The sequence below is a fragment of the Pongo pygmaeus genome, chromosome 2 (genome assembly GCF_028885625.2).
Source record: "Pongo pygmaeus isolate AG05252 chromosome 2, NHGRI_mPonPyg2-v2.0_pri, whole genome shotgun sequence".
In the NCBI taxonomy this organism is placed as follows: domain Eukaryota; kingdom Metazoa; phylum Chordata; class Mammalia; order Primates; family Hominidae; genus Pongo; species Pongo pygmaeus.
The window spans coordinates 65,988,939-66,010,709 of NC_085930.1; the positions used below are offsets into that span (position 1 = coordinate 65,988,939).

Below are 21,771 nucleotides of genomic sequence, written 5' to 3' on the forward strand. Positions count from 1 at the left end.
TCTAATAAAGAAAGGGTTCAGTTATACAATTGCTCCAATTACTGATGCCATGATATACATAACTTTTAGGTTAATTCAATGCAGTTCATTTGGAGACAGAAGACAAGAGGAAAATAACATTTAAAATCTAAATTGTGTCTAGGCAGGGTGGCTCACACCTGTAATCCCAAGCACTTTGGGAGGTCGAAGCACGTGGATCACCTGAGGTCAGGAGTTCGAGACCAGCCTGGCCAACATGGTGAAACCCTGTCTCTACCAGAAATACAAAAATTAGCCAGGTGCGGTGGCGGGCACCTGTAATGCCAGCTACTCGGTAGGCTGAGGCAGGAGAATTGCTTGAACCCGGGAGGCAGAGTTTGTAGTGAGCAGAGATTGCACCACCACACTCCAGCCTGGGCAACAAAGCAAGATCCTGTCTTGAAAAAAAAAAAAAAGAAAGGTGTATATATTTATGGAGTACATGAGATATTTTGATACAGGCACACAATGCATAATAATCACATCAGTAAATGGGGTATCCATCATCTCAAACATTTATCCTTTGTATTACAAACAATACAATTATGCTATTTTAGTTATTTTAAAATGTACAGTAAGTTATTGTTGACTGTAGTCACCCTGTTGTGCTATCAAAAACTTGGCTGGGTGCGCTGGCTTGTGCCTGTAATCCCAGCACTTTGGGAGGTCGAGGCAGGTGGATCACTTGAGGTCAGGAGTTCGAGACCAGCCTGGCCAACATGGTGAAATCCCATCTCTACTAAAAGTACAAAAATTAGCTGCGTGTGGTGGTGCAGCCTCCAGTTCCAGCTACTCGGGAGGCTGAGGCAGGAGAATTGCTTGAACCTGGGAAGCGGAAGTTGCAGTAAGCCAAGATCGTGCCACTGCACTCCAGCCTGGGTGACAGAGCAAGACTCCATCTCAAAAAGAAAAACAACTAGATCTTATTCATTCTATCTAACTATATTTTTGAACCCATTAACCACCCCCATTTCTCCCAGTCCCCCAACCACCGTTACGCTCCCCAGCCTCTGGTAACCATCCTTCTACTCTATCTCCATGAGTTAAATTGTTTTAATTTTCAACTCCCACAAATATGTGCAAATATGTTGTGCCTGGCCTATTTCACTTAACATAGTGTCCTTCAGTTCCATCTGTATTGTTGCCAACAACAGGATCTCATTCTTTTTTATGGCTGAATAGTATTCCATTGTGTATATGGACCACATTTTATCCATTCACCCGCTGATGGACACTTAGGTTGCTTCCAAATCTTGACTATTGTGAATAGTGCTGCAATAAACATGGGAGTGCAGATATCTCTTTGGTATACTGATTTCCTTTCTTTTGGGTATATACCTACCAGTGGCATTGGATCATATGGTGGTTCTATTTTTCATTTTTTGAGGAACATCCTAACTGTTCTCCACAGTGTTTGTACTAATTGACATTCCCACCAACGGTGTACAAAGGTTCTCTTTTCTCCTTATTCTCACCAGCATCTGTTACTGCCTGTCTTTTGGATAAAAGCCATTTTAACTAGGATGAGATGATATCTCATGGCAGTTTTGATTTGCATTTCTCGGATGCTCAATGATGTTGAGCACCTTTTCATATATCCGCCGTTTGTATGTCTTCTTTTGAGAAATGTCTATTCAGACCGTTTACCCATTTTTCAATCAGAATAAAATTTTTTTCCTATCCTTATACATTCCAGTTATTAATCCCTTGTCAGATACATAGTTTGCAAATATTTTCTCCCATTCTGTGGGTTGTCTCTTCACTTTGGTGTTTCCTTTGCTATGCAGATGAAAGAAACTTAACTTTTTAACTTAATGTGATCTCATTTGTCCATTTTTTGTTTTGGTTGCCTGTGCTTGTAGGGTATTCCTCAAGAAATCTTTGCCCACTCTAATGTCCTGAAGAGTTTTCTGAATGTTTTTTGTTATTGTTGTTGTTAGTAGTTTCATAATTTGAAGTCTTAGATTTAAGTCTATAATCCATTTTGATTTTTGTATATGGCAAGAGATAGGGGTCTAGTTTCATTCTTCTGCATTTGGATATCCAGTTTTCCCCACACCATTTATTGAAGAAAGCATCTTTCCCCAATGTATATTCTTGGCACCTTTGCTGAGAATGAGTTCATTGTAGGTGTATGGATTTATTTCTGGGCTCTCTTCTGTTCCATTGGTCTATGCATCTGTTTTTATGCCAGCACCATGCTGTTTTGGTTACTATAGCTCTGTAGTATAATTTGAAGTCAGGTAATGTGATTCCTCCAGTTTCATTCATTTTACTCAGGACAGCTTTGGCTATTCTGGGTCTTCTGTGATTCTGTATAAATTTTAAGATTTTTTTTTATTTCTGTGAAGAATGTCATTGGTATTTTGATAGGGATTGCCTTGAATCTGTAGATAGTGTTGGGTAGTATGGAAATTTTAACAATAATAATTCATCTGATCCATAAACATGAAGTATCTTTCCTTTTTTTGTGTGCCCTTCAATTTCTTGCATCAATGTTTCAGAGTTTTCATTGCAGAGATCTTTCACTTCTTTGGTTAAGTTTATTCCTAGATATTTTATTTGTAATTATTGTTTATTTTATTTGTAGCTATTGTAAATGGATTACTTTCTTGATTTCTTTTTCAGATTGTTAGTTGTTGGCATACAGGAATGCTACTCATTTTTATATGAGTACTTTGTATCTTGCAACTTTACTGAATTTATCTAATAGTTTTTTGGTGGAATCTTTAGGCTTTTCCAAATATCAGATCATATCATCTGCAAACAAGGATAATTTAACATCTTCCTTTCCAATTTGGATGCCCTTTCTTTCTTTCTCTTGTCTAATTGTTCTAGCTAGGATTTCCAATATTGTATTGTATAATAGTGGTATTATATAAGTGGGTATCCTTTCTAGTTCCAGATCTTAGAGGAAAGGCTTTCAGTTTTTCTCTGTTCCATTTAATAGTAGCTATGGGTCTGTCATATATGGTTTTTAGAGTGTTGAGGTGTGTTCCTTCTATACCCAGTTTTGATGAAGGGATGTTGAGTTTTATAAAAAAAATTTTAGCATCAATTTAAATATCATGTGGTTTTTGTCCTTCATTTTGCTGATATGATGTATCACATTGATTAACGTATGTTGAACAATCCTTGCATCCCTAGGATAAATCGTCCTATTTGGTCATGAAGAATTTTTTTTTTTTTTTTTTTTTGAGATAGGAATCTCGCTCTGTTGCCCCGGCTGGAGTGCAGTGGTGTGATCTTGGCTCACCACAACCTCCGCCTCCCAGGTTCAAGTGATTCTCCTATCTCAGCCTCCTGAGTAGCTGGGACTACAGCCGCATGCCACAATGCCCAGCTAATTTTTGTGTTTTTAGTACAGACGGCATTTCACCATGTTGGCCAGGCTGGTCTCAAACTCCTGACCTCAAGTGATCCATCTGCCTTGGCCTCCCAAAGTTCTGGGATTATAGGTGTGAGCCACTGCACCCGGCTAATCTTTTTAATGTGTTGCCGAATTAGGTTTGCTAGTATTTTGTTAAGATTTTTGTATCAACGTTCATCAGGGATATTGGCCTGTATTTTCTTTTTTTGATGTGTCTTTGTCTGGTTCTGGTTATCAGGGAAAGCTAAGTGCTTCATCACCTCACTACTGGCCTAGTAGGACTACCAGTATAGGACACTTCCCTTATCTGTCAAGTACTTTTCCAGGATTATTTGCAGTTCTACAATGTGCTTTAACCGGGTGAGCACCTTCCCCTTCATCTCAGGTGACGTTTCCTGGCAGAAGGCATTCACAATCTGCAAAGTACAAATTACATTCTCATACTTCCAAATGTTCAGATTTTAACCTTGTTTGTATTATTTATCCAGAGCTGAGAGATGTCTATGAACAGCAGGATCTTTGAGTTTAGTCTATAATATAAGTGTCCTCAGCAAGGTGGTATAGAGAAAAAAAATCTCTGGCCAAAATATAGGAGATTCAGCCAGGCGCGGTGGCTCATGCCTGTAATCCCAGCACTTTGGGAGGCCGAGGCAGGAGGATCACTTGAGGCCAGGAGTTCGAGACCAGTCTGGCCAATATGGTGAAAGCCCATCTCTACCAAAAATACAAAAATTAGCCGGGCATGGTGGCACATGTCTGTAATGCCAGCTACTAGACAGGCTGAGGCAGGAGAATTGCTTGAACCTGGGAGGTGGAGGTCACAGTGAGCTGAGATTGGGCCACTGCACTCCAGCCTGCTGACAGATCAAGACTCTGTCCCAAAAAAAAGAAAAGAAAAAAATAGGAGATTTGACTTTTGACCCTAGTTTTACTTATTACTAGTTATGTTATAAGGTGGAATAGCCAGAGAGCACATATTTTGGTGAAACAAGTTCTATACTGCTACTTACTAGCTGTATAACCTTGGCTGAGTCTTTAACCTTTCTAAGTATTTCTTCATAAAGAAATGAGTCCAGCACTTGGTACAGTGTAAGTACTTAAAGTTTTTTAATGACTTTGAACTCCCTGTACTTGAAATTCAGTATGTGTAAAATGAGGACAATAGCTATCCTGCCCACATCATAATAGAGCTGTGGTAATCAAATAAGCTCATTCAAGTGCACAAACATTCCTGAAATAATATGTGAGAGGAAGACAGTGAGGTAGAGATATAAGATGTTGCCATCGTTGTCATTATCACTAAACACAAATATGTTCTAATGGGAGGGAAATTACCACCACTCACTGAATCAAAACAGTAGGCATATGCCTGTGCTAGGATGAACAGCAGTTACACAGTGAAGAAGGTGAGAAGGTCATTCTAGGCAGAAGGCGGCTTGGAGAAAATAAAGCATGGGCAATGTGAAGTGAATTCTTATTCTAATTTAGCTACATAAGGAGGTTCATATAATTGGGGAGTGGTGGGACATAACAGCTAGAGAAGCACACGGGGGTTAGTGCTTGGTGAGGACTTCTAGGGAGTCTTGTGGGAACTAAGAAAATAGTTTTAAGAAAAACTATGCACAATAAGTGAAACATCCTATTAACTCTGCTCACGTCTCGGAACCAGTTGAGAGTAAGAAATATGAGAGAACACATGAATGAACACTCTTTAGCAGACATGGACTCCAACCTCTCTCCAGGCTCCAGGTCAGTTAGGAATATAGGACAATCTGAGAGAGAACAAACATTTCCAACTACCTTTAGTGCAAGGCAATAAAACCTGGAGGTTGCCTCTGGAGCTAGCTCTCCTTGCTACTTACTTTCCCCTTTAACTAACATTTGAAGGCCAAGATCTGATTAAAATATTTGCATATCGTATAGCAATCAACAAATATAATTAGAAAGTTTTTGCAACAATTGATTTGTTAACATAATGGGATTCTGTATGTACTATTTTGTCTTTGGAATTCCAATGCTAAACTATTCTGCTGAAGTTAGAAAATTCCTCCCCACATATACCATGTACTGATCTGCCCTTTCCCTAAGTTTACCAAAGAAAGAGTATAAAGAAGAAAGGATCTGATGACTTCATCCCATACCTAGTAGACCATCAATCTGCTCCAAGTTTCCATTATGCTGTCTCTCCACACAAAGTCTCAGTAACCAGAAATAGGGAGCCAGGCACAGTGGAGACACCAATCTGAGAAGAAAAAATAAATTTCTAGACCACATTTCATAGGTATATTACTCCACGTACATAGGGAGCACAACTTCTTTTTTTGAGACAGAGTCTTGCTCTGTCACCCAGACTGGAGTGCAGTGGCACGATCTCGGCTCACTGCAATTTCTGCCTCCCAGGTTCAAGCGATTCTCCTGCCTCAGACTCCTGAGTAGCTGGGACTACAGGCGCATGCCACCATGCCCAGCTAATTTTTGTGCTTTTAGTAGAGACAGGGTTTTGCCATGTTGGCCAGGCTGGTCTCAAATCCTGGCCTCAAGTGATCCACCCGCCTCAGCCTCCCAAAGTGCTGGGATTACAGGCATGAGCCACCATGCCCAGCCACCAACTTATTAAGAATTTTCCTCAAAACAAATGTCTACTTTTAAGAAAAAATGGCAAGGAACTTAATGGATGCTCCATTAAGAAAATAAATATAATGAGCTGAATTGTAGGAAGGCAGAGGTATCAGGAGTGAAAGTCCATGTGTTAGGAAAACCAGAAATAAGATAGAAAGAGAAGGTAAGAGAGGCAGAGGTAGCCAAGGATGTTCAAGGGGGGGAAAAATAAGGAACAGAAAAGAAAGTAGTCTTAGAATATCTGTTGGCTTACACAAGGCAATATAAATCTCAAGCCAAGGATCCAAGAAAAAACAAGGAATCTGCCCCATTCTCCCTAACCTCTCCAAATACTGTTTGTTCCGAGAGAAACTTTTTTGACTCAACTTCCCCACCAAGAACTGTGGAATTCCCCGTGAAGATTCAAAACACTAACAGGTTTAGAAAAGAAAAACTATACTGACTTTTGGCCTGATTCCTGTGAAGTCACCGGACCCCCATCTTTTGCAAAGTCCTGAGAAAACAGCAGCGGCAAGAGGTTTATGGCGATCCCATCTTGAGTGTTGTATTCTTCCAGTCCGTACAGCGCTTTCACAGGAAATGGAAAGTCACTGCGGAGAAAAACCAGAATCTGATGCTGCAGCTCAGGAATATGCAAGGCTACAGGGAAAACCACTAGAGCAAACCAATTTCAAACACAACATCATGGGGAGAAATTAGAAACGGAAGAACAAACAGTGAGCCTTTTAGGAATTTTGGAGCTAAGGGTGCAGGGGTGCTGGGGTTGGGAGGAAAGAAACTGTGGGACTGGGCAGCTGTGGCTGAGGTCAAGGGTATTCTGAAGTTTGTATCAGCTACTGACAGAATTGATGTAACTTCACCAGTACAACCAAGCCAGCAGGTAAACAATACCTACCCTTCCGGAACAACACAGGAGTCCACTACGAAGGCATCCTGGAAATCATTACAGATGGTATGCCCAACCCATTCCTTCAGGAAGCAAACAAACAAAAAGGGCAGTGCAGGGTGTACTTGCTGTAGAGCCCTAGATAAATTACTCTTAACCTTTCTAAGTCTCAGTTCCCTCATTTCTAAAAAGAAAGTAATAATAAATATCTCATTATTGTGAAGTAGAAAAGAGAGAGTGCATAAAAAGCACTTAGCACAAGGCCTAGCATAGAATAGGGCTCTCAGACAGATAGTAGCCATCATCATTAACAAAGTCAATCTCTTCTTTACTATTGTGATTGTTATTAAGTGAAGGAGGCCTCAGAGAAGAGCCGTGAGGCAGGGTAGGGCAGAAAAGCCTTTCCCAATTAGAATTTAGGAGAGGTCACAGGATGATCTATTTTCACACTGCAACAGAAAGGCTTGAAGAGTGTAGTAAAGCAGCTCTCATGCTTTATTGCTTTAAGAAAAGACAATTGGCTTTACCAGGGCTTTTGGATCCAGCTTTTCATGTTGGATCAGGTTGGCAAATTCATCATAGTAAAGTGCAGAGGCCTGAGGAGACTGCTCACTGCAGGAGTGAACCAACTGCAACAAGGAGGTCACCTGGAGCAAAGAGGAAGAACGGTTTAAACCTTGGGCTGCCAATCCTTCTCAAACTCCACTTGCCCCATTCAAGACTGTTTTATCACTTTCTGATTTTACCGGCAAAGCTCTAGGTCTCACCTGAAGTTTTCCTGAATGTTCTGACCCATCTGTCTCTTTCTGATATCATCCCTTTTCCAATCTGCCAGACACTGCAGCCAGATTAATTTTTCTAAAGCAAAGTTTGATTTTGCCATTTCCATGCTAAGAAACCCTTAAGGAATACCTCTGTCTAAAGAACGAAATAAAAATATATTGCTTTACATGCAAGGCTCTCTGTTTTCTCTCTCAACTAGCTTTTTCTTTCTTCCTTTTGAGATAGTCTCGCTCTGTCGTCCAGGCTGGAGTATAGTGGTGTGATCTTGGCTCACTGCAACCTCCGCTTCCTGGATTCAATACATTCTCTTGCCCCAGCCTCCTGAGTAGCTGGGACTACAGGTGCCTGCCACCATGCATGGGTAATTTTTTTGTACTTTCATTAGAGATGGGATTTCACCCTGTTGGCCAGGCTGGTCTCAAACTCCTTACCTCAAGTGATCCTCCTGCCTCAGCCTCCCAAAGTGCTGGGATTACAGGGGTGAGCCACCGTGCCCTGCCTGAACTAGCTTTATGTCCCACTTTCCAGTTATACACTTATTTGTCCCCATGCTTCAACCAAAGTGTTATTCCATAGATATGGCATACCTTTCTTGCTAAGACTTTATAATTTAATTGGAGAGATTAAATGGATATAGAAATAAATGCAACCAGCCTGGGCATGGTGGCTCACATCTGTAATCCCAGTGCTTTGGGAAGCTGAGGGGGGCAGATCACCTGAGATCAGGAGTTTGAGACCAGCCTGGGCAACATGGCAAAACCCCTACATGGTGAAACCCCGTCTCTAATAAAAACACAGAAATTAGCTGGGCGTGATGGTGCACGCCTGTGATCCCAGCTACTTGGAAGGCTGAGGCAGGAGAATCGCTTGAACCCAGGAGGCACCACTGCACTCCAGCCTGGGTGGCAGAGTTGAGACTCGATCTCAAAAAAAAAAAAAAATGCAACCCAAGCCAGTAGTTTCCAAGTATCAGAAAACCACAAAGATAGGAGTTCAGGAAAACTTCTTTTTCTTTTTCTTTTCTTTTTTTTTTTTTTTTTTTTTGCCTTTTCTTGAGATGGAGTCTCGCTTTGTTGCCCAGGCTGGAGTGCAGTGGCATGATCTCGGCTCACTGCAACCTCTGCCTCCCAAGTTCAAGCAATCCTCTGCCTCAGCCTCCCAAGTAGCTAGGATTACAGGTGGCCTCCACCACGCATGGCTAACTTTTTTTTGTATTTTTAGAGAAGAACTCACATGTGTGCACTGCTCATCACTCAGATTGGCTCTCTCGGGTCAAACTAGATGATCCACTTCTAAAAACAAAGAATTTTAATTTCACTTTTGTAATATTTTGTAACAATTTCCAATAAGTTTAAGAATTCTGACTTCCCTAGGGTAGGGTAAAGATAAAAGTACATAAAGGCAGAGAAGAGTATTTATTTTGTCCATATAAAATACAGATTAGAGCAAAAGATTGTTATCTTATACATATTTTTCTTTTCTCTTTTTTCTTACTTTTTTTTTGAGTTTCACTCTTGTTGCCCAGGCTGGAGTGCAATGGTGCGATCTCGGCTCACCCCAACCTCCGTCTCCCAGGTTCAAGTGATTCTCCTGCCTCAGCCTCCCGAGTAGCTGGGATTACAGGCATGCGCCACCATGCCCAGCTAATTTTGTATTTTTAGTAGAGACAGGGTTTCTCCATGTTGATCAGGCTGGTCTCAAACTCCCGACCTCAGGCTACCCACCCGCCTTAGCCTCACAAAGTGCTGGGATTACAGGTGTGAGCCACCGAGGCTGGCCTGCTCATTTCTCTTACAGTTGTAATGTCTACTGTTAAAATGATGTCTATGCGATGTAACACTGTTCGTTGGCAAGATTAACTGATCTTAAACCACAGAAATCAGAATCTCCATGTGTACCTGTCTGCCACCATGTTGCCAGCCATGGTGACAGCACCAAAAATCCCAATGAGTTTGTACTTGAATACGGTGCTAGAGAGCTGCTTTCTTATCACCAAGTGCATGTCATCCTGCAATGAGATGATGAAGAAAGATGAAAATGCTGGAATGGCACAGCAAAAGAAGGTATGGATATTGAGCCATACAGCTAGACTATAAAGGGTTCTATCGTTTACTGTTTTTTGTTTGTTTGTTTGTTTGTTTTGAGACAGAGTTTAGATCTTATTGTCCAGGCTAGAGTGCAATGGCGCAATCTCGGCTCACTGCAACCTCCACCTCCCGAGTTCAAGCAATTCTCCTCCCTCAGCCTCCTGGGTAGCTGGGATTACAGGTGCCTGGCACCACACCTGGCTAATTTTGTATTTTTAGTAGAGACGGGGTTTCATTATGGTGGCCAGGCTGGTCTTGAACTCCTGACCTCAGGTGATCTACCCACCTCGGCCTTCCAAAGTGCTGGGATTATAGATGTGAGCCACCACACCCAGCCCTGTGTGTCTTTAGCAAGTCATTTCATCTCTCCAAGTTTTAATTTTTACATCTGTGAAATGCAGAAAGTTGTTTTAAGGACTAGAGATAAATTATAAAAAACTTCTAGAACAGTGCCTGGCACATGATAGACATTCAATAATAATAGCTTTAGTTGTTATTATTTCTATAAGGATATGAAAATTATAATGTTGATGACTGCTCAGCTAAAATAATGAATTAGAATAAAATACTTAGGTACAGATTTAAACATGGAGGCAAGGTTAGCCGCGGTGGCTCATTCCTGTCACCCTAACACTTTGGGAGGCTGAGGCGGGTAGATTGCTTGAACCCAGGAGTTCAAGACCAGCCTGGGTAACATGGCAAAACCTCATCTCTATAGAAAATACAAAAATTAGCCAGCTATTGTGGTGCATGCCTGTGCTCCCGGCTACTCGGAAGGCTGGGGTGGGAGGATCACCTGAGCCTGGGAAGTCAAGAATACAGTGAGCCAAGATCGCATCACTGTACTCTAGCCTGGGTGACAGAGCCAGACACTTCTCGAAATAAAATAAAATAAAATAAACATTGCTGAAAAACTTTAAATACATAAGTAAATGGAAAGAGCTATTGTCTTTGTGGATTGGAAGACACTCAGTATTGTTAAGATGAAAATACCATTCAAAGTGATTCAATGCAATCCTTATCAAAGTCCCACAACATGTTTTGCAGAAATAGAAAGATCCATACCAAAACTCACATGGAATTTCAAGGGACCCCAAATTGCCAAAACCTTGAAAAAGAACAAAGTTGGAGGGCTCACCCTTCCTGATTTCAATATTAATACAAAGCTACAGTAGTCAAAACAGTGTGGTGATGACAGAAGGACAGACATATAGACAAATGAAATAGAATACAGAGTTCAAAGATAAGCCTTCATATATGTGACAAATTGATTTTTGACAAGGGTTCCAAAATCATTTCAATTGTGAAAGGACCATCTTTTCAACAAATGGCACTGGAAAAACTGGGTGTCCATGTGCAAAAGAATGAAGTTAAATCCTTACAATACACTATACACAAAAATTAACACAAAGTGAATCAAAGACCTAAATTTAAGAGCTAAAACTTTCTCTTAGAAGAAAATAAAAGAAAACCTTCATGACCTTGGATTCAGCAATGGCATGTTAAGCATGACAACTAAAAGGACAAGCAACACAAGAAAACAAATTGATAGAGAGTGGGTCGTACAGCTTTGGAGTGGCAACCTTTGTGGCACCAGCGATGAAAAAGAGAATTAAATATGGGTGATGTTGAGAAAGGCAAGAAGATTTTTGTTCAGAAGTGTGCCCAGTGCCACACGGTGGAAAAGGGAGGCAAGCACAAGACTGGGCCTAATCTCCATGGTCTCTTCGGGCCATTGGATTTTCTTACACAGACGCCAAGAATAACAAAGGCATCACCTGGGGAGAGGATACACTGATGGAGTATTTGGAGAATCCCAAGAAGTACATCCCTGGAAGAAAAATGATCTTTGCCAGCATTAAGAAGGCAGAAAGGGCAGACTTGATAGCTTATCTTAAAAAAAGCTACTAATGAGTAATAATTGGCCACTGCCTTATTTATTACAAAACAAATGTCTCATGACTTTTTTATGTATTCCATACTTTAATAGATCTCATACATAGGAATTCAGATCATGAATGACTGACAGAATATTTTGTTGGGCAGTCATGATTTAAAACTAAGACTGGCTTGTGGTTAAATGAATATGTTTTTTTGAATTTTAATAGTAATTCCAATTCGGTAAATGCTATCACTGTTTACCCCTTCTAAAGATAAGATTAGACTTCCTTAGTAATGTTCAACTTTTCACAAAGATGATGAGTGCTATCTTAAAACTTAATGGAGGCCAGGTGCAGTAGCTCACAGCTGTAATCCCAGCATTTTGGGAGGCCGAGGTGGGCAGATCACTTGAGGTCAAGAGTTCGGGACCAGCCTGGCCAACATCAGGTGAAACTCCGTCTCTACTAAAAATACAAAAATTAGCTGGTCGTGCTGGCGGGCACCTGTAATCCCAGCTACTAGGGATGCTGAGACAGGAGAATTGCTTGAACCCAGAAGGCAGAGTTTGCAGTGAGCTGAGATTGCACCACTGCACTGTAGCCTGGGCGACAGAGCAAGACCCCATCTCAAAACAAACAAAACAAAACAAAACAAAACAAAAAACTTAATGGGGATTGATTTTATATTTAGATTTATATAACTCGTTATGTGAATACATTTAAATACTGAGGAAATTCCTTCACTGTCTCAGAACCAAGCAAGATTCACTTGTGTTTTGTGTTCATTTGCCTCTTAAAGGCAAGGGTTGAAGATAAATAAGGTAGCAATGTCTAGTTTATATTTTTGGCCTTAACTATGCCAATCTAATTAGAATTCCCTGTATTTAAAATGGTCTCTTTAACTTATTGAAAGGCATTTTAGTGTGGTTTATGTGTAATAGCAAAGATTATTTAACACTTCTCACATTTTATAGATGATCTATAAGGTCACATGCTTTTAAAATAGTAGCAAGTTAAACTTCACTCTTGAATTCTTTACAATCTAACTCAAACTAAGTTATAATTTAGAATTGTCTTTAAAGGAGCCATTCAGAAACATAAAACTGTGAAACTGCTGTGTTTTTGTGATTGAGAATAGTGCTTTTGCCAACTTAAAAGGATTAAAGTAGAGGAGATATACATAAATTTTAACATTATGTGTGATCATAAGACTTAAAATAATTAAAAATAAAACCACAGATGAAAAAAAATAGATAAGGCCAGGTGCGGTGGCTCACATCTGTAATCACAGCACTTTGGGAGGCCGAGGCAGGCAGATCACGAGGTCAAGAGATCGAGACCATCTTGGCCAACATGGTGAAACCCCATCTCTACTAAAAATACAAAAATTAGCTGGGTGTTGTGGCACACGCCCATAGTCCCAGCTCCTTGGGAGGCTGCGGCAGGAAAATCACTTGAACCCGGGAGGTGGAGGTTGCCGTGAGCTGAGATCGCACCACTGCACTCCAGCCTGGGCGACAGAGCAAGACTCCATCTCAAAAAATAATAATAATTAAAAAAAAGTAAAAATAAAAAAATAAAAAAAAGTAGATAAATTTGACTTTATTGAAACTAAATACTTTAGTGCATCAAAGGACACTATCAAGGGAGTGAAAACCCATAGAATGGGAGAAAATGTTTGCAAATCATATATCTGATAAGGGATTAATATCCAGAATATATAAATAACTCCTAAACCTCAACAATGACAAAAACCCAGTTTAAAAATGGGCAAAGGGCTGAGCACAGTGGCTCGTGCCTGTAATGCCAGCACTTTGGGAGGCAGAGGTGGGTGGATCTCCTGAGCTCAAGAGTTCGAGACCAGCCTGGGTAACATGACGAAACTTCATGTCTACCAAAAATATAAAAAATTAGCTGGGTATGGTGGTGCACACCTGTGGTCCCAGCTACTCAGGAGGCTAACATGGGAGGATCGCTTAAGCCTGGGAGGTGGAGGTTGCAGTGAGCCAAGATCACACCACTGTACTCCAATGTGTGTGACAGAGTGAGACCCCATCTCAAAAAAAAAAAAAAAAAAAAAAAAAATGGGTAAAGGACTTGAATAGACATTTCTACAAAAATATAGAAATGGCCAAGAAGTACATGAAAAGATGCTTAACATCATTAGTCATTAGGAAATGCAAATCAAACCACAATGAGATACCACTTTGTACTCATCAGGATGATTATAATTGAAAAATAGGGCCAGGCGACGTGGCAGGTACCTGTAGTCCCAGGTACTCAGGAGGCCGAGGCAGGAAGACTGCTTGAGCCCAGGAGTTTGAGGCTGCAGTGAACTATGATCACACCACTGCACTGCAGCCTGGGTGACAGAGCAAGACCCTATCTAAAAAAAAAATAATTTTTTATTTATTAAGAAATAAATAAATTAATTAAAATTAAAAGAAATTTGTTTAAGAATGGAAAATAAATGTTGGCAAGGATATGGAGAAATTGGAACCTACAAACATTGTTGGTGGGAATGTAAAATTATGCAGCTGCTATGGAAAGCAGTTTGGTGGTTCCTCAAAATGGTAAACATATGGTCATCATACGATCCAGCAATTCCACTCTTAAGATATATACCCTAAAGAACTGAAAACAGGGACTCAAACAAATATTTGTAAACCAATGGTCACAGCAACATTATTCAAATGGCCAAAAGGTGGAAACAACTCAAGTGTCCATCAATGGATGAATGGATAAACAAAATGTGGTATAAACAAAGAATGGGGGCCGGGCGCAGTGGCTCGCACCTGTAGTCCTAGCACTTTGGGAGGCTGAGGCAGGCAGATCACCTGAGGTCAGGAGACCAGGCTGGCCAACATGGTGAAACCTCATCTCTACTAAAAATACAAAAATTAGCTAGGCGTGATGGTGCATGCCTGTAATCCCAGCTACTCAGGAGGCTGAGGATAGAGAATTGCTTGAACCCAGGAGGCAGAGGTTGCGGTGAGATGAGATCGCGACAATGCACTCCAGCCTGGGTGACAGAGTGAGACTCCGACTCAACAAAGCAAAACAAAACAAAACACAACAACAACAAAAACAAAGAATGGAATTATTACAGCTATAATACGGAATAAAGTTCTGATGCATGCTACAACATACATGAACCTTGAAAATATTATGCTAAAGTGAAATAAACGAGACACAAAAAGATACATGTTGTATGATTCCATTTATATGAGGCATCTAGAATGAACAAATCCATAGACAGAATGTGATTAGTGATTATCAGGAGGTCGGGAGAGGAAGATAGCAAATTATTGCCTAATGGGTACAAAGTTTGTTTGGGATGATCAGAAAGTTCTAGAAATGGATAGTGGTAATAGTTGTATAACATTGTGAATATACTTACTGCTACTAAATTGTACCCTTAAAAACAATTTAAATGGTATATTTTATGTTATGTATATTTTATCAATTCAAAAATAAAATAATGAAGTAGCTTTATATTACTGATTTGAAGCAATCTCCCAAATAAACTGCTAAATGCAGAAGGTAAGATGTAGAACAAGAGGGGAAAGGAAACTACAGGTAAATACAAATTTGTAAATTCTCAGAACATCTCAGAAGGTTATAAAGTGATTGTCCCTGTAGGAGACAAACCAGGTGCCTAGAGGACTGAGAAGAAGTGAGAGTTATTTTTCACTGGATACCCTTCTATATGTTTTGAATTTTGTATGACACATGTATATTACCTAGTCTAAAAATTTTTTTAATTATAAAAATGTGTTGATTGGGGATCCAAGAAAGGGGTGGGGGGGAAGATAAAAAATATGCTGGTTGTTCAAAGTCACAGTCCAGTATGAATTACTGCCATAAGGTAGCACTAAAGATACAAACGAGTTACAAGTTATGATTCCAACCTAGTCTCTTCCTTTTGTTTTATTATTTATTTATTTATTTATTTATTTATTTATTTATTTATTTTGAGATAGAGTCTCACTCTGTTGCCCTGGCTGGAGTGCAGTGGCACAATCATGGCTCACTGTAGCCTCAACTCTCTGGGCTCAATGGATCCTCCCACCTTAGCCTCCTGAGTAGCTAGGATTACAGGTGTGTGCCACCACACCTGACTAATTTTTGTATGTTTCTGTAGACACGGGGTTTCACCATGGTGCCCAGGCTGGTCTCAAACTCCAGGGCACATGTGATTCACCTGCCTTAGCCTCCCAAAGTGCTGGGATTACAGCCTGGCTTTTTCAGTGAATGGTGTCCACAAACAAAAGCAAGCCCACGTGAAGTTCACATTAGATGGAGATGTTTCTTAGGAAACAAGGCAATTCTGTGTCCCCACTGCACTCAGAACCTAAACAGTTTCATGGTTAGCTGATCACAGACCCATCTCTTCCCTAATAGACAAAGCTTTTTGAGGGCAGAGGATCTAATATATCAGTGCCTGGCCCAGGATAGGCATTTAATGTTTGTGGTAAGAATAAAAAAAAATGCTGGAACTATGGCTGTGTACTCCATTTCCACTGCTACACACTAGCAAATCTATCATTTGCTTATTTTTTTCCAGCAAATTTCAAGTAAAGAGGTTTAAAAATACAAAATACTAAAAATACAAAAATTAGCTAGGTGCGGTGGCATGTGTCTGTAGTCCCAGCTACTTGGGAGGCTGAGGCAGGAGAATTGCTTGAACCCAGGAGGCAGAGGTTGCACTGAGCTGAGATCATGCCACTGCACTCCAGTGTGGGTGACAGAGCTAGACTCCGTGTCACAAAAAAAAAAAAAAAAAAAAAAAAAAAAAAAAAAAGCCAGGTGCAGTGGCTCATGTCTGTAATCCCAACACTTTGGGAGGCCAAGGTGGGTGGATCACGAGGTCAGGAGATCGAGATCATCCTGGCTAACATGGTGAAACCCCTTCTCTACTAAAAATACAAAATAATTAGCTGGGTGTGGTGGCGCACGCCTGTAGTCCCAGCTACTCGGGAGGCTGAGGCAAGACAATTGTGTCAACCCGGGAGACGGAGGTTGCAGTGAGCCGAGATCATGCACTGCACTCTAGCCTGGGCAACAGAGGGAGATTCCGCCAAAAAAAAAAAAAAGAATCTTTCCCAACATATTGCCTCTTACCTGGATGTGGCTGCTGGCTTCATTCTGTTTACTAAATGCCAGTGTGCTGAGAACATTGAAGAGTTTTCGTATTTGCTGAGGGGATATGTTATCCAGATAATCTAAAATGCCCTGCAGAAAAAATGATGCCAACAATGAGGCTGGCAGCTAACATTTTTTCCCTTAAGAATCAAAAAATTAAAATCCCTGTAAGAGAGGCACACATAGATAGCCAGGTATCTAAAACTTTTTAGCTCCCTTAAAAGTTTAAGTTCTAAAAGCTATGCTCAGAGCCCAGAGGTTTGATAGGCTGGATATAAACTGAGAAAACTCTTACAGCTTTCTAAATCTCTTATTATCAGCGACTAGGAACTAACTATCAGGAAAGATAAAGTTTTCTTTATCCTCTTCACTCTGAACCACAATACTGGGCTTTAATCATCTACTGCTTAGTCATTCTAACGCACCTCCTAGTTCTCCGTGTTCTTTACCTCCACCTTTCCCTTTTCTTCAGTGAAAACAATATTCTATAAAAAGTTATGTCTTTATTATTCCTTGCCATATCATCCCTCCCCAGCTTCTACTCCATGAATTATTTCTCCTTTCTCTACAGATCTGGAAGGAGTCACAAGGAAACTATTTACTTTATGACCTTGGGAAATATCTCAGCTTTTCTCATCTGTAACAGGGCAATAATAATAGCTATACTACCTTTCATGGTTTGTCTGAAGATAAAGTAATAAAACAGCTTTGTAAACTTCTAACTAATTTTTTAAATTTTCCATTTCTTCCTCTCTATTGAATCCTTTCTGTCAGCCTACAAGCAATCTCAAACCTCCTCATCTAAAAAATATCTTCCTTGCAACCAGCTTCTCTCTCAAGCTACTTTTCTTATTCTCTCCTCCTTGAGGCTTCTCGACATTGACTGTATTCCCCAAGTCTTCAAGTTACTGCTCTCTGGCTTCCACCCTTATAATTCAATTAACACTGTTCTCTCAGAGGTTACCAGAAGTATCCTAATTGCCAAAGCCAATAGCCTGTGCTCCATCTTCAACCTCTACAGTATCCAACACTGGAGATAAATCCCTCACTCTTGAAACTGATTCCTGGGCTTTTGCTACGTGACATCCTTCAAGCTCACATTATTCATCTTCTAGTTTTCTCATTTTCCTTCTATGGACATTTGCTTTCGTCTGCCACTTAAACTTTAACCTTCTCAAAATGTCTGTGCTCTTCTAAGTTTCTATGGTCTTCTGCCTCAAAATTGCCTCAGTTGAGCTCACATTTATATGGTTCTGAATACCCAAACTAAATCTTCCACCAAAGGGTGCCCCACAGGGTTCCAAACCAGAATTTCCAAGTATCCACTAACCACCTACACGTGGCTATCCCATAGTGAACTCATCATACTTCCTACAGAAGATGCACTCCCCTCCTGGTCTCAGAAAATGGCACGGCTGTTTATCTAGTTTCCTAAGAGGAAACACTTGGACCTAGTTTTTCTGTTTCTCATTGACACGTATTAACAGTCACCAAGTCATGTTAATTCTAACACCAAATTGTCTCTTAAACCATCATTTCTTCTACATTCCCGTGACCAAAATCCGGCCCTTATTCTCACTCCCTTAGACCATTTCAGTGGTCTCCAATCCACCCATCATATAGCCTACTGAGTTATCTCTCAACGCTGAGTAGATTAGGTCAACTCTATGTAAAACCTGCTAATAGCTCCCTATTGTCTAGAAAATAAAATTGAAACTCTTTAGCATGTTATTTGAAACTCTTTGCAACATGGGCCTGTCCTATGTCTTACCAGCCTTGCCTCCCATCACTCCTCTCCATATATATCCTATTCTCCAGTCATGCTTGTTTGCTTCTCATTCCTCAGTCACACCATTGACTTGGGCACCAGTTTGCTTCTGCTCAAACTCTTCTCTGCCTTGAAAGCACTTCCCATACTTTCTCTTGTCAGTCATTCCCATCCTTGAGCAATCACTCAAATCACCTCTTTGAAGAATTCTCCATCTTCCCAGGCTAACTTTAATTATTCTTGCTCTGTTGTATCTATAGTACTTTACCAGAGAATTCATCATGTTGTATTTATAGTGACTTGCTTATGTGTCTTCGTCTTTAACATCAAAGGCAAGGACATACTTTACATTCACAGCACCCAGAATAGAGCTTAGTCTGTGGGTTAGATATAAAGAAGTGTTTGCTGAATCAATTAACACATAGATAGAATAGTCACTTTTTATTTATATTACTTGCCCATTATTTCACCTCCATCCCACCTCCTCCCACCAATTATAGTACTCAATATCTAAAGTACAAGAAGCCAATAAGATACCTTTACAAAGACAGCATTCATCATCATAGCAGATGGGTTTAACACTACCAACTCTAGAAGGACCATCTAAGGCAGTATCAACTTCAGCTTCATTCCCACTAAGGCACCAACCACTTCCTCTACAGGGGAGAGTCAATAGGACAGTGTAAAACAAAATATGGGATGGCCATTCTAAAGGGATTCACCCCTGAGGCCTCTCCAATCTCTACTTTGTTAAAATCACAATCAACCCAATCCCATCACCTATTATCTAGTTTTCATTGATGCTGGCTTCAGGAGATTTAGGAATATGCCAGTATAACTTGACCATCCCATCTTGACCTATTTCCCATATTTTATCAGTGAGCACTACCTAAGCCCTCCTGATTTTGCTCCTTGGCATAGTTTTCCTCTTTCTTTTTCCCATATGGGTTAAATTTTACCCTTTAAGTTGAGGTTGTACAAGATCAGTTGAAATTTCTCAAAAAGATGGCACCCAAGGGGCTAAAAGCTTTAAAGGTTTTCTCTATATAGTACAGGCTAGACTTGCATGTTTCCAAGCAAACATGGATCATGATAGTGTCTCTAAGACATTAAGAGGGTTCAAAAATGTCTTAGATGCCATTGTCCCTTTATACTGTCACTCCATCGTAGTCATAACAGAATTATATTCTCAACTGCAACAGCTACCTCATGTCAGCTGCAACTATTGCTCTACTTTAAATTAAAAAATTTTTTTTTTACAAATCTTCATTTTAAAAGTTCCATTCAAATGCGTTTTAACATTGTTATAATAGGAAGAATATATGTAAAAATACAAAATAAGACACTGTTCTTTACTTGCTTTCATAAACGTTTTCCACAAATACAGTCCTCCCTCTCTGGATATATGCTATTAAAATGTGTCTCAGCCAGGCCTGATGGCTCATGCCTGTAATCCCAGCACTTTGGGAGGCTGAAGCGGGTGGATCACCTGAGGTCAGGAGTTCGAGACCAGCCTGGCCAACATGGTGAAACCCTGTCTCTACTAAAAATACAAAAAATTAGCCGGGCCTGGTGGTGCGTGCCTGTAATCCCAGCTACTTAGGAGGATGAGACAGGAGAATCGCTTGAACCCTGGAGGCAGAGGTTGCAGTGAGCCAAGACTGCGCCACTGCACTCCAGCCTGGGCAACAAGAGCGAAACTCCGTCTCAACAACAACAACAACAACAACAACAACAACAACATGTCTCATGTTTTGACATAAACTGGATCTGGATCTTAATTTCAGACAGAATTTTAGAGTTCAGAACACAGAGTTAGATCCACCAGTCAAGTCTATTCATTTCATCAAGGCTGGGACTAGAATTGAGCTTTCCTGAGACCCAGTTCAGAGTTCCTTTCCCTTCAGTAAGGTCCAACCAACAAGAAATAAACATCAGATTATTTTCCCTTCCCCTGTTCCCTCCTTGCCAAAATAAGTGTTTCAACATACCTGCTGGCAGTACATGTCAAAAAACTTAAATGCATATTTGTATGGGAGACTGCCAAATGAAATTATACTCTGGTCTACAGAGTGAAGCAAACTCTGAGCTAGCGACAGAATGGATGAACACATATCCTTAAGCACCTTGAGTGGGGAAGAGTAGAGAGAGAAAAGAAGCTGTAGGAAACAGTTAGTACACAAGCTAAGAGTTGTTTATCCTTTTGGAATGTCAGACCTCTCCTCCCCAACTCTCATTTTAACTTAAGAAATCTTAATCTTTGTTTTACACAGAATAATCCTTCACCATTCTGAGTTTTTTCTCAGGATCAATGGGATTCCACATTTGGATATTAATTGACCTTTAAGCTCAAAGAAGTTAAATTATAAGCCTAATATTATGTTCCTATCTGCTCAATTTGGGATTGGAGGCCAGATCTTCTAAATCCCAGTTTCCTCACGCAATCACACTACCCCCCAGGGATGCTCCACTTTGGTTATAATTTGAAATAGATCTATGAGATTCAATGCTAACTAAACTGATTTTTTAAAAAGAAGATCAAGAAGAGAAGTGATCATGCTCTACCAATAATGCAATATACATAGACATTAATGAACCCAGACTAAATAACTAGTTAATAAACATAGCTTCCTTATTGATGCCATAATTTAAAAAAATCTTATATTTAGTACTAAGCTGGGTATAATGCTTTATTGGGGAAAATGCAATAAAAAATTACATATGGTTTCTGCCCTCTAGAAAATTACAGCCCAAAACATATATCATTGGCAGAAATAAACACAGAAAGAACTGCAAGGTAAAATAATACCAATATTAAATCTATTCCTAAATATAAAATTTAAGACCCAACAAGGTTTTCTCATTAGCTCCTAAACCAAACCCCAAACCACTGGCCCATCCAGTTTTCTAAGTTCTATACTGTTAATATCCTGAACGTTCAGCCAGCAAAACACTATTCCCAGCTTATAAAATTTGAGTTTGAATAACTTACATTTCCAGAGGAATTATCACCTGAAGTCCACAGTTTTGAATGGCCAAAGAGTGATAGTTCAAATAGGTTCATATTTATGTTTCTACTAGTTTCTACAGGCTGGTCCTATTCCCCTCAAGGTTTTTACAAGCTACTTAGAATAGGATATGGATGGTCAGTTTGTCAAAGTTGCAAACTGCGTTGAGATAGACAATTAAAATAATTAATGCAAAAATAAAATTCG

General features: G+C 40.1%; 1 pseudogene; it reads right to left on the minus strand.

The window, feature by feature from the left end:
* Nucleotides 1-3,669: 3,669 nt before the first annotated feature.
* LOC129032868 (Fanconi anemia group D2 protein-like) overlaps nt 3,670-21,771 on the minus strand; it is a 42,757-nt pseudogene continuing 24,655 nt past the window's right edge.